We start from the raw sequence: 17,601 nt of genomic DNA, 5'->3' as shown, positions 1-17,601 counted from the left end.
TTCTCCCACATAAGCACTGAATTCTATATGCTTCCTAAATGCATTGGAAGTATGACCTTCTGATTTTAATGGAAGTTTCCAAGCTCAAAAGTGTGCCTGAGATCATGGCCTTCCTTTTAAGTAAACATGAGCACTGTAACTCTTAAGAAAGCTGTAAAAGATCAAAAGGTTCATCGGGTTTGCTTTTCTTCTCCTTTGCTATAAATTTGGAACTGATAATAACTTCCTTGTACATAGTTAATTTGCAAGTTTGTGTGATATATCCACAAACTCTAATTCCCTTGGCTATAGTTCTCTGTTTTGTTATGTGAGACCAAAAATTGCTGGCGGTGTGAAGCAGGCTGTTCTGCAAAGCCCACAGGTGAGAAAGATCTGCAGGATTTGGTGTCACCTGGTTGTTGATGAGGGAAAATCATTAATGTGATGAAGGAAGGGTTGCCCTTAAGACTGTAAAAGGAGGTGATACTGTTCAACACTAGTTTGTCTGATTGCAAAGTTTGTATGTACAGAATAAAAAGTATGAGCAAATAGAGAGTCCCACCAGCAAAGGGTCGTGGCTGGGGGTGGACAGAGGCACTGCCCAGAGTCTGCCCTTAGCATGCCAGTGCCTGCCTACTTGCTGTACAGGGGTTGAAACTGATTTTCAGCTGCTTCCTTCTTGCTCTCAGTGTTGCCCTTGTAGAACTCAGCAGGCAGAGGGTAGGAACAAAAGGAGAATGCTGCTGGCCTACTTGATTTCTGCCCCACCAGTCCCAAGCAAACTTTCCCCACAATATTTTGTCTGTATGAAATGCTGTGGTTAACTCTAACCCCCTTTGCACCTGCTAGTTTGGCAGTGCCTTTGGTGTGTCTGAGCAAAATACCGTATTTCTCTGCTGAAATTTAGACAGCCTCTTCCTTTTTGTTTTGTTGTGTTTCCCCTTTCCTTCTTGATGGCGACTTTGCCTGTCAGTTTTGTGTCACTTGCTGTACATGCCAGAAATGTCACTTGGAATGACAATACTAGGAAAAGGTCAGGGCTATTACTGAACATGCTTGGAGCCTGAAGCTCAATCCAGTCAAGACACTGAGATTCAGCTTCAGGAAGTGATTGGGAAGAAGTCAGCCACGGGGAAAACAGAAGTATTTGGCAGCATTGGTCCATGGAAACAGTTCCTTGGGGCTCTGATACTTTCTGGTCCAGGTAGCGTATGCTGTGCAATTAGCACCAAGAGCTGGCATATGTACAAGCAACACCGACCTGTCAGGATCTGTCCACAAAAGTATACTAACTGAACATTGGCTGTATGCAAGAGTGTTGCCTATAAATCATACCTTGGTTGTGCATTTGCCTGGCTGTCAGCGCAGAGTGCTTCCTCTTACAGGTGCAGGGTCGGGAATTCATTGTATCTCACCTTTATCTCAGCAAAATTATTCTCGCTGAACAAAAGAGGAGCAGCAACTGAGAGAAAATTGGATTTAGACCATTTACCACCATTCACACCTTTGCTAATGAGCACTCACACTCACACTGTGGGTGCCCTTTGCTTCGGACCAGGGTTATTCTTTGCAGGTTCAAGCCTAGCCTCAGTTAGTCAATTTACACTGCTGGAAGGTGGGCCCAGTCACATAAATGGGGAGGGGGGGAGCTGGCAGCAGCCAGGCAGTCGGCTCAGGAGCTTCACCCACCCACCTAACCCTCCCTTTGTTTGATGTTTCTTCTTTACAGGTTAACTGTTTTGCTTCCTGTTTAGCGGTCGCTGCTACAGTCTTTTGACTGGTTGCTGTTGAAGAGCCAGGAAGAAATTTTCCTGCATTGGCAGGTTTTGTCTTCCGCGTAGCAATTCGTCACAACTTTGGCAGTTTAAGGCCTTGGGCAGAATCCTTTAGTCTTTCCTTCCCTGAAATGGGGGGGGCATGAAATGGTGACCCCCTCCCCACGTGGCAGCGATATGGGGTGGGCTGCCTGTGTACACATGCATCTTGCAGAGCACCCCCATATCCCATTTACCCTGAGGAGCCCCAGTTCCCCCAGCTGGGGGGCTGGGAGGGATACACGCCCAATGGCTAAGCCAAGGTCTTTCTACATTTGAAAGTTTAATAAAGTTGTGGCCAAATTTTAATTCTATAACACATTGTCAGAGTCATTATGCCTTTCTGGTGGTCCCTGGGGGCTGGGGCAGTCGCTGCCTGGTCACGCAAAACAACCCTGGTCACTGTAAGTCACAAGAAGCCAAAGATTCTTTTGTGGCAAAATAGTAGTTCATGTGTGACACAGGGCACCATTATATTGCTTTCTTCCTGTAACAAAGGCACAGGGAAACTCAGCTCAGGGGCCAAAAGTAGCCCTCTAATCCTCTCTGTCAGGCCCTCCCCATACACTCTCCCCAGACCACACCCTCCCTGGCAACTTCCTGGGTGTTTTTGCCTGTCTGGCCTTGAGCTCCAACCATGCCTCTTGCCTGTAAAGGGTGTGTGTAGCAACTAGCTTACTGTGCAAAGCTATCTATGTTCCTCTGCCCCACCATCCACTGGCATGTGCACCCCACCCGAGAAGGTTGCGCAAGAGGGTTATGGTACAGCATATGGATCCGGTATGTAGGCTTGTGTTGTGACATCCTCAGTTTGCAGTGTTTCCTGGCACCAGCCCTACATCTTTGGTTGCCCACTAGTGAGGGCAAAGACAGACAACAGGGAGATGGTTTCTTGAGCATAGAGATCCTCTACCTTAGAGGGGGAAAGAATGAGAACCCAACATGAACATCTTTGACAGTGATCCCATGGAAAGCATGGCTTTCCTATGGCAGCACCCGGGCAACAGATTCCCCTGCCAAAAGAAGTTCACCTGCCAAGGCCCCATCCCTGCCAAGTCTCTCCCCCACACCAGGTGTTTTCAGGTATGGTTTTCTGGACTTCTTTCGGTTTGTTGCTGCTTGTTGTATTATTTGTATACGTTAAAACTAATATTTTATAATTTGATTGTATTGTGTCAAACTGCTCTTTTATCATCTTATATTTGTACAAAACCTTCAGTAAAAGCAATTTTAGAGGTGATATTTAGGGGTGATATGATAGCCATGTTCAAATATATAAAAGGATGTCACATAGAGGAGGGAGAAAGGTTGTTTTCTGCTGCTCCAGAGAAGCGGACACGGAGCAATGGATCCAAACTACAAGAAAGAAGATTCCACCTAAACATTAGGAAGAACTTCCTGACAGTAAGAGCTGTTTGACAGTGGAATTTGCTGCCAAGGAGTGTGGTGGAGTCTCCTTCTTTGGAGGTCTTTAAGCAGAGGCTTGACAACCATATGTCAGGAGTGCTCTGATGGTGTTTCCTGCTTGGCAGGGGGTTGGACTCGATGGCCCTTGTGGTCTCTTCCAACTCTATGATTCTATGATTCTAGACAAACTGGAAATAACTTTTGCAAATAAGGAAGCAAATAACTCCTTAACTTCAAGCATGGTCAGAAGTCCTTAACCTAATTGAAAATATACAGTGGCTGGTTGTCACTCCTTGCTTGTGAAAGTAAGGCTAAACTAGAACTGAATGGTGGTGTCATATGTGTATGTGCAATAAACCTGGGGAAAATCCAAACAAGTTGAAAATCTGGGAGAAGGGGGAATCAAATGTTAATTTGAATTGAATATCTTAATTGTCTATTTTATTACAAAACTTAAATCTTAATTCTTTGATGAATTAAGGCAATAATATTGAGTATCAATTTGCTAAATCCCATGGGAATAATCTAACTAATTTTTTGTTGAACATCTCATTGATGTGTTTATTTACAAAATTTGGCTTTTAATGGTTGTTTTTAAAGTGTTTTACAGTATACTATATCTAATAGAAAAATGGTACTTTATACACACACACGCACACACATAGTATGTATATAGACACACACACGCTCTCTCTCTCTCTCTCTTTAATAAATAAATTAACAGGAGAAACTAAAGAGCTGTAGGTCTAGAATAAAACTCAAATGAGAGTCTAAATTAAAGGGCCAGACGGGCCAAGTATGTTCTCATCTGTCTCCCTAAAGAGCCATGTTTGGTCAATCAGTGCCAGGGGATGTGCTCTGTGTGTCTCCTCGTGAGGAGGCCTGCAGGGTGGCGATACGGGAAGGGCCTTTTCAGTCGTGCCTCTCCTGCTCGTGGAATTGATGAATAACTGTTTTCTGCTGATGACGTTCTGCCTTTATACTGAGTTTGTTTATAAGTCACTGTAAGGGTTTTATTGTAATCGGTTTATTGTTTTTAATGCTATGCCTGTGGCTCTTACTTCCTTGTCAGTTGCTTAAGATACTCTTTTGTCAAAGATATGTCAAATAGTATAGTGGTGATGCAACATTGGACTAGTGGAACTGTCCTCCTTCAGGTAGCTGCAAATCTTGAAGTCACAAAGAGGGCCTCATTGTCAGATATTAAAGCAAGGCAGTGATGCAAAATCCAATTTTATAGTTGTTAAGAACATGCTTAAATCTTTATCACTGAAATAAATGGGACTCTATGTGGGGTTGTTTAGGAAGGTAGGAGAGGATACATTCTTTTAATATTATCCCTCATTCACGCTAGTGAGCCAACAGCAGAGAACATTCCTTTGCAGCTTATAGTAAAGCAGTTGATGACTCGCTAGAGTCTTTCAAGTAAGCAATCCAGTCTGGCTTGTCTAGTCTGGATTGTTCCTGGTAAATTTCCTCTTTAGGTAAAGGTAAAGGGACCCCTGACTGTTAAGTCCAGTTGTGGACGACCCTGGGGTTGCAGCGCTCATCTCGCTCTATAGACCGAGGGAGCGGCATTTTGTCTGCAGACAGCTTCCGGGTCACTAAGCCGCTTCTGGTGAACCAGAGCAGCACACGGAAACGCCGTTTACCTTCCCGCTGCAGTGGTACCTATTTATCTACTTGCACTTTGATGTGCTTTCGAACTGCTAGGTTGGCAGGAGCAGGGACCAAGCAATGGGAGCTTACCCCGTTGCGGGGATTCGAACCGCCGACCTTCTGATCGGCAAGCCCTAGGCTCTGTGGTTTAGACCACAGCACCACTTGCGTCCCTCTTTATTTCCCTCTTATTCCCCCTTTATTTCCCTCTTAAAATAAGAATGACGCAACACAGTCTTCTTGAAAAATAACAGTAAAGTTTTACTCACATTCAGTTCACAACAGTAATCTGAAAGCAGGCATTATCTTGTGGTTACAGTTACATTTGTAGAGAAAATAAGTCTGAGTTAGGTCTCAGACTTTCTACTTGTGGCCTCCATCCTCTGTGAGGATGTGCCATGTACTGGCTAAGAGCCAGGAGCAGTAGGGATCCGGAAGTGAAGGTCCAAAAGAGGAAGATGGTTGCAAGGCCAGCCCTTTTACCTGGTCAGCTAGGGTCCTGGCCATCTGCCTGGTCACACACAGTTGAGGAGGATCCAGAGCAGGTATGACAGGATGTCCTCCTTGTCTGGAGCCACATCCCCCTGTGTGTCCATTCTAGGCAACAGGAAAATGTTGTACTTGACCGCTCTAGTAAAAATATTAAAGCGCTAAACCTCAAATGAATAAATAAATATTATGTTGGGCTTGGATCACAATTTGCATACAACTTGCATACAAATCCCTGGTACAGATATAAAAATAGATACTGTAGATAGATAGATAAATAGATAGATAGATAGATAAATAGATAGATAGATAGATAGATAGATAGATAGATGGGTTTTTTTGTTCCTTAAGTTCTTCACTGCATGTACAAGTATAATAAATTGACTAAACTGTGTCTATAGACACTTTAAAATAAAGTAAGCCTAATTTTTCATCTTGAGCCTATAATTGTAAAGCCAACTGCCTTTCAGATTTACACAGCTATCTGCCAAGTGCACCAACAAAGGTACCGTAGAAATAGTGTCAGGCCCGCAACAGACAGAAAAAACTACAGTCTCTGAAAGCTAATATGGAGCAGGGATGGATGGGTTGCATTGTGAGATGAATGTGAAGCAGTGTGGTCTGTGGAGTGTTCAGATTTTTTTTTTCCTGTTTCAAAAGGAATTTTTTACCCCAGGCCAGAAGCCTTTGTGTCAGAGAGACTGTCTCATTTCTCTTCTCAAAGGCTGTCAGAGATGACTGAGATTTGAAAACCCTTTTCTGATGTTGATGAGGTCAAGGAAGGCAGCACTGGCAACCATCAGTCATTGCATCAACGGTGAGCTGAGAAGACACGTGAGGGCTGGAGGAACGTGAAGGGATTATATTTGGAGGAATGCGAGAAGGAAAATTGTATATGTGTAAATAAGTATGTTTTAAACAAATCGGAAAAGGGGAGAGAGAGAGAGAGAGAGAGAGAGAGAGAGCGCGAGCAGGTCAGGTGATAATGCCAAAGTTTATTGTATTAGCATTCTGCTTGAATAAGGGAGAGAGATGGAAGAGGTCCCCAATGGGATGTTCTGAAGAAAGGATAGTTGACTAGCGGCAAAAGATATATTAATATTACTTAATCAATACCTAAAATTCTCCAGCGTGTTTTTGTAGAAGCCTGTTCTATAAAGTTGCTGATTCTATTGAATCGTGTTAGCTGAAAAGAATATACAAGTGAAAGACCCCAATGACTTGATAGGAGGCGCTGAGATTGTCTAAACACAACACACACACAATGAATCCCGCATTGTCAGCTGGCATTTGAGATGAAGTATCCCATGTTGGGATTTGTGTAAGTGCACTGATCAATTAAGATTAATGCTAATTGCTTATTAAGAGAGGTTCACTGGACCCCCCACTCACCCACATGTTGAAAGATCATGTGACGAGACTTGGCAGGGCAGGCAGGAATATGTGCAGCATAAGTTTCGTCATCAAATCAAGAAATTTTGTGCTTGGTAACTTTAGAGTTGTGAGACAGCAACAGCGCTGTCAGCTTGATGTTTATTTTTTCTTTGTTATAGCATTTATACTTCAGCCTTCTAGTATAAATACACAATATATGAGTTTCAGCATCAACCAATAGATATAGTTTTGATAAACTTTATTCTTCTTCTTGGGGCCCATGGCAGCCATTTTGTGCTGGAATCTTTGGCAATTCTACCAATATTTGAGTACTGGCACCTCATTTTTAAAAAGCAAAAAAGCACTTTCTTTATATGCCACTTCAGGAATAATTAAAGCTGGCCATATAACCACATTGCAGTTGTGCTTGTGTTGGCAGGAGTCACAGAGCCTGATAGTAGCATTGCTTCTTACCTGGATGGGACTGAGGTATAGATCAGGACAGCAGCAAGGTCAGGGACTATGCTGGGCACACCTTTGCAACCAAATCCTTGCACATATGCAGCCCTGACCTCATGACTGCTCCAATGCCATCTTGGTAAGCAGCAGTGATGCCAGCAGGGCCATCTTAAGCATACATATCTGGCGGCATGGTGCAGAGTCGTCGACCTTTTTTCAGGGCTGGAGGAAGCGGGCAGTGGCTGCAGGTAGGCTCCTCCGGCAGGGAAGAGGTGGAGGCTGGACACGGTGCCTCCCCACTCAGCTGGCTGCTTTGTGCCACCAAGCCGAGCAAGCAAGGGCATGTGTGCTGCTCCCGCTGAGCGTCGGCTTGTTTTTTCCCCCTTGTAGCCTTCTGGCATCCTGCGGAATTCGGCACCTGCAGGCTAAAAGGGAAAAAAAAACGAACCAACACTCAGCGCGCTCGTTCGGTGTTCCTTGGACTCTTGTCTGGTGCCCTCCAAAACTTGGCGCCCTGGCATCCCGCGCCACTAGCAGGAGGGCAGTGATGCCAGTTGGGAGATATGATTGAGAAGTGAAAAGTAGTCAGCTTTAAATGATGAGATACCTCACCTTGTCATCAGGCAAAATGAAACCACACTTTACTTCTTTTGAAGTGAACCACCTACAAGATATTGATACCCTATAGATATTATAACTAGTCTGTCCATTGTTACAGACAAGAGGCCCTTGACAGTGGACATGAGGTCCACTATTGATAGACTGAAAATGAACAGGCTGTAGCAAGCATCCTCCTGGAAAGGTAAGGGAGCTGGTGAAGGTGAGAGCCTTTATCAGCCAGAGAGTTTGCCAGACTACATATGGTGTCAAGGTTTGCTTCAAAAATTATCAGAGCTTGACTGAACCTTTATGTACCGGGAAGGCTTTGCCATCTGAACCAAGCCCTGCCCTTTCTTGTGAAGAGGCCATAGTTTAGCACACTTTGGGCATTCTGTGCTTCTGGGGTGTGTGGGGGGACTTGGGCAGCTGGGCTGGTTCCTCAAGGGATTCTGGCTTTCTTCTCAGATGGTCAGGCTGCTGGTCCACAGGCCTGTGTCCAGCACTATGTGACCTTCCTCCCTGATCTGCTCTAGGAAATACCACGACTTTCCGATTGGTACCTGGGTCTGTGTCAGTGACTGGACATAACATTGGCTATTCCTCAGAGTTGATGTCTGACTCACCGGACTGGTCCAGGTAACATTCCCAGAGCCTTCTGTATAGCGTGCAGCTCATTCGTTGCCTGTGTTCTCCCTGCCAACCCTCTTCTTCCACATTGCCTGGTAGCCTGATAATTTAGACATTTTCCCCACCCCAATAAGAAAAGCCCTGGAGAAACAGAAAGGCCTGCATAGTCCAGCTTCCTCCTTCTCACAGTGGGCAACCAGGTGCCGATCAAACACGGGGGCAACAGTCCTCTCCCTGTGTCATTCCCCAGCAACTGGAGTTCAAAGGCAGCCTGCCTCTGATTCCTGTAGAACAGTATACATGTGTATAAGAAATCCAAGACTTTTTGTATCACCATTGGGACTGTGCCCAGCCACAGCTTCTCCTCAGCAACAGCCCCTCTCACACCTTGCATTCTACTGGCCATCATAGCTGTCAACTTACAGATTTGAAAATAAGGGACCAGCAGCCTCGAAAATAAGGGATCAGCAGCCAAAATAAGGGATCAACAATTACTTTGATAAAATACATATTTTGTTGAGTGCAAATGTCTTTACATACCTATTAGGTCCTATAAATTACTATATAGCATATATTCAACACAAAAAACAGCAACAATTTGTTGTTGACAAAGCACAGCTGGACATAGAAAAGGCCCCATTACCTTCAGTAGCTTATTTAAGGGACATCATCAATAAGGGATAGCAGCGGGACATGGCCCTGGGATAAGGGATTGTCCCGCCAAATAAGGGACGCTTGACAGCTATGCTGGCCATCCCTCACGCCACCCTCTCTCTCCCACTGAGTCTTCTTGCCCTTGAACTCTGCTAATGCCTCTCACTTTCCTGGATGCAGGATCGAGAGGGGTGTGTGGGTGTGTACAGAAGCTAGACCTTTTCCTCTGGCCCTTCCCACCGCTGGCATGAAGGTTGTTCAGAAGGGAGTGGTCTGAAAGAGGTTCCCCAGACCTGATATACAGCCATCCTGGCTGGTAGCCATTCATAGGCTAGTCCTCCTTCAACTTGCCCGATCCCCTGTAAAAAGTCATGTAAGTTGGCAGTCATCATCATGCCTTGTAGAAATGAATCCCCTAGTTAAAACTATGTACTGTGTGAAGAACTACTTCCTTTTATCTGTCTTTTCCCACATTTACTTTCATTGGGTAACCCCAGGTTTTAGTACTATGAAAGAGGGAGAAGAACTTTTCTCTGTGCACTTTCTCCATGCATAATTTTATCCACAGAACTTCATCAAGTCCTGTTGCTCCCAGGGGGACTTGTTCTGTTCAAAGCATGCAGAGGCAAGAATAGTTATGCACTAGCCACTCCAGGCTGTTGGCAGCTTGATGACTTTTTCTGGAGTTTTGCGAAAAAGGAAATCATCTTTTAAAAAATGGATGGAGGCAGCACTGCAACCCTCAGACCACTTTGTAATGGGATACGCAGAATTGAAACAGACTAAACTGGATCTGATCCACAGCATGATCTACCTGGATCAAATCAGTTGAATCCAGTTTGGAATCTGAGTTCTGTGGAATACTCCCCTGGTTGACATTTCCATAGAGTTATTCATTTTGAACCTAATATACTTTGCCTGGTCAGTCACTAGCAGCTCAGATCCCATCAATGTGGGGTGTTTGGGGTTTTGCACCATTGTGCTTTGTTTTGCACTTAAGGCACCTCCAGACATCAAATTTCTCATAATTATATTGGGGTGGTTATACACAATCTCCCTTTCAAGACTGTTTGTGCCTGCAAAAGTTTCAGGGCAGACATACTATTTAATTTCCAGTTCGTGCATACCCCATAACTCCTTGCAGATGTCCTGCAACTTTTTATACCACAAATATTCTTGTTTATTTTTTGTCCCACTATAGTGGAAGTGTGCCACTTGAGACAGCAATAATGCAGTACCACTGAGGAACAAGTAACAAAGCCGAATGAGGAAGGGAGGGGTGCACATTTGATAAATAAATAAATGCCCCCACAGTGGCGGAGCAGCAGTTTATCCCACTTTTATTGTTCTTGCAGGAAATCTTTAAAATGGACCCAAGCATTGCCAGTTGCCTAGAACTGGAATAAGAAGAAAAAGAAGGAAGGAATGGAGACAAAAATGGAGCAGGAGCATTTCACCAGGTGTGTGGCAATTGTGAATTAAATCGAATGTACTAAGTAGAGTAGCCTAATCTATTAAGAAGCATTTGTGCTTAATTAGAAGTCAGATGCAAGTGGAATAGCTCACAGCAACTGTGTGTTCTCATTTTCCTGCTTCTGACCCTACTTGGGTAAAACGTCTGCCTTTCCTTTGTACGCAGCTTATATCAGTTTTGCTCGAGAAATCTATGTTTCAGGTGGTGCAGCAGAATGGATGCAGGATCACAGCTTGCTTCAGAACTACACTGTCCAATGACATTTTGTTGCTGTTTAAACAATTAGAACCCTTCCACTCAAAACAGCCAAAGGATCTAACAGAACCACTTTTTCCCAAGTAGATAGTGTGGTGCAGTGAATGGTATGTTTGACGTCTGGAGAGACTTGGGTTCAAATCCCCACACAGCCATGAAGTTCACTGTTTAATCTTGACCCAGTCGCTATCTTTGTCAGCCTAAGTTCTCTCACAAGGTTGCTGTGACGATAAAAACTGTGGGCAGACCTAGGCCACTCTGAGCTACCCAATACTGGGTTTATGAATTTGATACCTACAAAACAGTGCGTGTAGAGGATGCTCTGAATGAAGGCAGTATTGCTCAGTACTTCATGAGACTGAGCCACAAATTAATTTAAAATGTAATTTTTGCTATTCGCCTGAAAGCAAACATGCTAGTTCCTGCCTTTCCCCCTGACAAAGGGTTACAGCATTTCTTATCCTTATGGGTGAAACCCCTGTCCTCTTGTTTCATAACAATAGTTTACTCCCGAGTAATTTATTTTTACAGTGGGTCTGCGTTGTCTATGTGACGACCATTGAGTTCTGTAGAAGGAGAGCTGTTTTTCCCCCTCTTCTTTGCCTCCCTATGTTCACTCGCAGATCAGCCAGAAGTTATTTACATTAGTCATGTTTTTTAAAAGAAAGAAATCATAGGTTTCTATTTTTTAAGAAAACCAAGGCAGGAACTCAACAACAACAACTTGGAGAGTAGATTTACAGTTCTGCAGCCTTTGCTCTTGCCCCGAGGCCTGATGGGACTTTGGTGTCCTTGGAGGAATGGCAGAAGGAAACACTAGGGGCCAATTGCTGATTTTATCATTCAAACACAAAATTTGTTACACCACTTTATCAGTCAGAGGGAAAGCAATTATAGTGTGGTTCAATTTTCCACTCAATGGCTGTACTGGGGATCAAAGTCAGTTTTTATGACAAGAGAAAACGTTTTGCTATTTTATTTGTTACTTAAAATAAAAATTTAAAGTCCTGGCACTTTAAGTACAATATAATCTGAGATTGTTTATGTTTTTCTTTCCTTCTATAAGATACACTTGATTACTTTAGTCTTTCTCCTTTTAAATAATCAAGGCCCTTTCTCTCTTTCTTCCCATTATATTATAAAGCCCATTGCAATGCAGAAATGGAATTTTCACGCTTAAAAGCAATACAGCATTAGAAGTCTATAATCAGCATGGAAGGAAAATTGACAGAAGACCACATGGTTTATTATGAGCTGTTCTTTTCTAGTATCTTTTTTCAAATGAAAAATATAATGCGTGTGTTGGAGTTTCTCACTCATTATCTTTAAAAATAATGGACACAATGATGAAATAAAATACCTCAACTCAGGCAAAACTCCTTTCAAAACTAGAGATGATTAACTGAGGAAGAAGGGATAAACTCTAAGATTTGAATCACATTTCAATCTAAAATCATCCTGTTTTGACACATTATCAAAACAAGTATGCTTTTTAAAAATTTTTTTTACAAAGGAGACATAATAGTGGAATGCAGAGAAACTATATCACATCCATTCCATAAACGTAATAATAATACTTACAGTAGGGTTTTATACAAGCCTTTTCATCTGGAAACCTTTTTACAAATGTTAACTAATAAACCCTTAAAATACCCCTGTGAGGTAGGAGAATGTGAGCAGAAAGAGCAACCTATTGCAACATCAAAGAAAATTGCATCAATTATTTAGCTTAATATTTTAATCACTCTTCGAAAGCAAGGCAGAATCTCACAATGATTTTTCCTTTATGTGCTACATTGGAAGGTGTCACAACTATCCAGCAATCTTCATTTCTTAAAAGTCCTATGTATTTAAGTTTGCTTTCATTTGCTACATTTTCCTGTGATTTGCACCTGTTTAGAAATCATCCTTTACGCAGGCCAGTGAACTGGAAGAGAGGGGCAAATTAAAAAATGTGCCCCTAAGCCCGTTCCTGGAGCTCCAGGGGGAAAACCCCACTTGGCCCAATCCAATAAGAATGATGACAGATGCACACAGATGCAGGTATCCATGCCCACTTAGCCCTTACAGGTGTGAGTTTGCCATATGGTAATGAGCCCCAGAAAAAATGCTCCTGTATCCTGCAATAGCAGCAATAAATAAAAGGTCCTTGGTGTTTGCTTTGGCAGCACCAATCACAAGTTTGTCCAGTAAGGATAACTGCTGCTGGCACCATAAAATAATTCAGTTTTGGACTGGATCACCTTCTGGATCACGGCTTATCCTTGCGCATGGTGGACTAGCAGGCAGGCCACACACATCTCTTCCGCAAAGTTACATGTGTCCCCAGATGGGAGATCTCAGTTCCTTTTAGCTGTCCCTGTTCTCTCCCTCAGTCCACCAGTTGAGATACAACAGGCACCCACTATCAGTACTTTCCAGAAATAATTGAAGTTATTTTTGTTCCAACAAGCTTTTCCAGTTGGTGTCCACAGTTTCCATACTGTGTTGTTTTTAAACACATCTTCTGCTAATTTTGTAGCTGTTTTATAATAGACTTTGCACATTGCCATGGGATATGATATGGAAGGTGACTAATAAACAGCAGCAGAAGTCCTAGGAGCTCTTCTCCATGTTTTGATGATGTTCAACCCAAATCACAGCTGTGTTGCAGACCCCTCATTTCGGGTTTTGCACACACATCTACCTCCTTGGCTGAGGTCAGTGGTATAGCATCAGTGTCAGTGGGATGTGAGAATCACAAGTGCAGTCTCCAAGCCTGGTCCTATAGGACAGCACTTCTTTGAGCTGCTTTAAAGCTTGGCATCGGGTCTGCTTACAGCTATAAAATTTTAAAGCCAATTAAAGGCCAGTTGCTAGGTAAGGGATCTAGAAAAAGCCAGAAGCAAAGGGGGCAGGAAAGTGGGGAAATGCAGGTTCTAAAATTATTCAATGATATCTTGAGCATTTAGTCTTGACTTTCGCTTTTGAATTGTTATTTAAAAATGAACTGCAAACAAACAAGCACTATTTTCAAGCATTCAGACTTTTCAGCTGCTATGTCCTCGGCTGCAATGGATAAAGTGTGAAAGGTTTTTAAGGACTCTTCTTTCTCATATATATTTGCCTGCTTAGAGGGAGAGAGAGACAAAGGGGGGAAATCATTACTTTCTCCTCCCCAGCTATAAAAGCCACAGGATGCTTTGGTCTGACAAATTTAAATTAGTGAAGTGTTTCTCCCACATGGGAGGCTGCCAGCCCTGGCTTGTGGTCAGAGATAAATTTTTCAGTGAATCTGTACCCAGGGTGATTAAGGGAAACCTCCTATTTTGTCCTCTGGCTATTGAACCGATAACAACACTGTTGCCTTTTGTTGATCCCCCAAAGGTTTCACGCCAGCAGGGAAAGAGAGAGGAGAAGGTCAGAGAATTCACAGGGGCGATGGAGAGAGATGGCTGAACGGGCAGCGCTCTGTAGTGACTGTAGTGAACAACTGCTGCTTTCTAACATACCACTGCTTTCCTACATCAACTGCTAGAATTTAATTATGTCTGGGAGACTCCCTTCCCTTGATGGGGAGGGGAAAGGAAGCCCTTTTGTGCTGCTGAGACGCTGCTCTTCCAGTTAGCTGTAAGGAAGGAGGTCTATCGCCATGGCTCCGCATGGAGCCTCGTATAGCACTGTATTTACTGTTATAATCCCACAATGCCACTCTCTGTGACAAAAAGCAAATGTGGCTGGCATCTGACTGCACCAAAGCAATCGTAGCTATCCCAAGCAAAAGGACGAAAGAGGAAAAGTCTGAACACTTACTCATTCATTATTTCATTGTTTTTCCTCCGCTCGCTTGCACTTTCGAAAGAAACGGATTTAAAAATAAATCAATCACGGTATGCTTGTGGTTCAGCACAGAAATGAAATGAGATTTTAAAAGTTAAGAAAAGGTGTGGTTAGAATATTGTCTGCCATAATTGTTGGAGGAAAATTCCACCCTTTATCAGTACCTCTCACTTTGAATTTTTGTATATTATGTGTCAGGCATGCTATAGCACCTATGCTCCATAAATGTGGTGGTCTTCCTGAAATGCAAGGCTGATATTAGTATTGTGCCCAGCCATCTTACAGTCTTACTAGTCTGCTAGGCTGATATTATTATGCAAACTAACCATAAATAAGATGCTCTGGTTTTGCATAGGATTGCAATGGGATTTGCATAGGATTGCAATGGCAAGTGACTTCACACAGGCTCTCAGATGGGTTTCCCCATCCCAGATTACAGGTAAAGGAGACTGGGTCTGTTCCAGGTGCCACATGACATGAACTACAAAGCCCCAACCTTGCCAATTTTAGGTGTGCTCAGCCGAAGTCCAATTCAAATCAATAGGGCAAGTTAAACTTGTCTGATTTCAGGTCAAGCATGACTAACTTTAGTGGTAAAAAGACCAAAATACATAGAAAATATTTTAGGTATATGAGCTATGTGTTGAGGAATGAAAGAGAGAATTATGTTGTGTGTGTATATATATATATATATATATATATATATATATATATATATATATATAATATATATATGCATCCCAGAATGCTTGCAAGAAAGACATATTTGATGCTATTTTTTTGACAAGTTGTCATGCCTCAATCTATATTAAGAGTAATATCTGACATGTCAGAACCACCATCTCAATCTGTCATGTTTGGGCAATGCCAGAACATAAAATAATCTCCATTGTCTGACCTATGAAATCTATTCTTTAAGGTCATGCAGCATGCCAGACACATTAACGCAAGTTGGTTTATTATATACCAGCATGTGTGTTCAGCAAGGGTATTGGATAGGAAGCTACTGCAGACGTTGACTGGCCCCAATACCGAGATTGTGAGTCATGTTTAAGGTTTTGATCTTAATCCCATTTACTTGAGAGTAAACTCCATGGAACTCAGTGGGACTTACTTCTGAGAAAAGATGCATAGAATTGTGGTCACAAGTTACCGGTATTTCTCTCGTTGAATTTTAATATGGCTCCTACCCGGGTCAGCATTGCCCTAGTTCATAGCTGTCAACTTTTCCCTTTTTTAAGGGAAATTCCCTTATTCCGAATAGGATTTCTCGCAAGAAAAGGGAAAGGTTGACAGCTATGTCCTAGCTACCAGATGGAGGGTGACAAATTGGAGAGATGACACAGCATGGGGTGCCCCCACCCCATGACCCCAGCAGCTCAGGAAAAGCCACACTATCAGCATAATGTAAGAAAGAGGGTGGACTGTGTTTGTCTGGGAGCAGTAAAGAAACTCCAAATTATTTCCGTGCAGTTCATTCAGCCAGCACTCCAAATGCAACATGAAAATCTTCCCACTTTTGCGCTATTGACTTGTTATTAACTATTGACCATGAACAAGCATTCAGTGCCTTTCATTCTTAGACTTGGCATAAGCTTACATAAAGGTAAAGGGACCCCTGACCATTAGCTCCAGTCGTGACCGACTCTGGGGTTGCGGCGCTCATCTCGCTTTATTGGCCGAGGGAGCCGGCGTACAGCTTCCGGGTCATGTGGCCAGCATGACTAAGCCGCTTCTGACAAACCAGAGCAGCGCACGGAAACGCCATTTACCTTCCTGCCAGAGCGGTACCTATTTATCTACTTGAACTTTGACGTGCTTTCGAACTGCTAGGTAGGCAGGAGCAGGGACTGAGCAACGGGAGCTCACCCTGTCGCGGGGATTCGAACCACCGACCTTCTGATCAGCAAGTCCTAGGCTCTGTGGTTTAACCCACAACGCCACCCACGTCCCTTCTAAGCTTACATAGGGACATTCAAATACAGAGCCTGTGGTACTGGCAAGATGTCACTTCATAACTCTCATTGGTGAATCATAATTAAATAGAATACTATCTGGTATTCCTTACTGTTGGTCTCAGCTGTGTGAGCAAGAGTGGAGGCTCCTTTTTCAACTCAATGCACGGTTAGCCAATAATAAAGGGGTCGTGTGATGATGAAGAGAAGGAGCCCAAGACAATAGGAAAGTGTGGCTGCTCTTTTCACACACACAAGACACCCACACAACCAGTGGTGGAGCTTCATGCTCTGGCACCGGGAGGGCGGAGAGCATGGCTCCCAGCATGGGGGGGGGGGACAGCCCCAATGGCACCCCAACGGGATTGCGCTGCCAGGGGCAATGCACTCTCCCTGCCCCCTCTTCCTCCGCCAGTGCACACAACACACACAGCCATGGGCAGATGCAGTCTATCCCTAACTCCCAGCTGCTACAGAGAAACAGTAAGCAATGGCTACCACCATCTTACGGAATTTGTAGCATCTCTGAAATATCTGGCTCCCGGTTCCCTGTTGTTGATAAGGTGCTGTGCTGATAGGCACACAGACAGACAGAGATGGACAGACAGACATGCAGCCACTGACACACACAAGTCAAACATCATCCCTCTACCGGCTCATCAGATGATTAATAATAATAATATTATCCAGCCACTCTGGGCGGCTTCCAACAGAACACTAAAATACAATAACCTATTAAACATTAAAAGCTTCCCTAAACAGGGCTGCCTTCAGATGTCTTCTAAAAGTTTGGTAGTTATTTTTCTCTTTGACATCTGGTGGGAGGGTGTTCCACAGGGTGGGTGCCACTACCGAGAAGGCCCTCTGTCTGGTTCCCTGTAACTTGGCTTCTCGTAGTGAGGGAACCTCCAGAAGGCCCTCGGTGCTGGACCTCAGTGTCTGGGCAGAACGATGGAGGTGGAGACGCTCCTTCAGGTATACATGATGAATATGATGGGTGTAGAGAAAGATCAATCTGCATCTCAACAGAGGCACC

This window comes from Podarcis gaigeae (genome assembly GCF_964106915.1).
Source record: "Podarcis gaigeae genome assembly, chromosome: 3".
NCBI classification, from domain to species: domain Eukaryota; kingdom Metazoa; phylum Chordata; class Lepidosauria; order Squamata; family Lacertidae; genus Podarcis; species Podarcis gaigeae.
Note: the sequence above shows the minus strand (reverse complement) of the source record.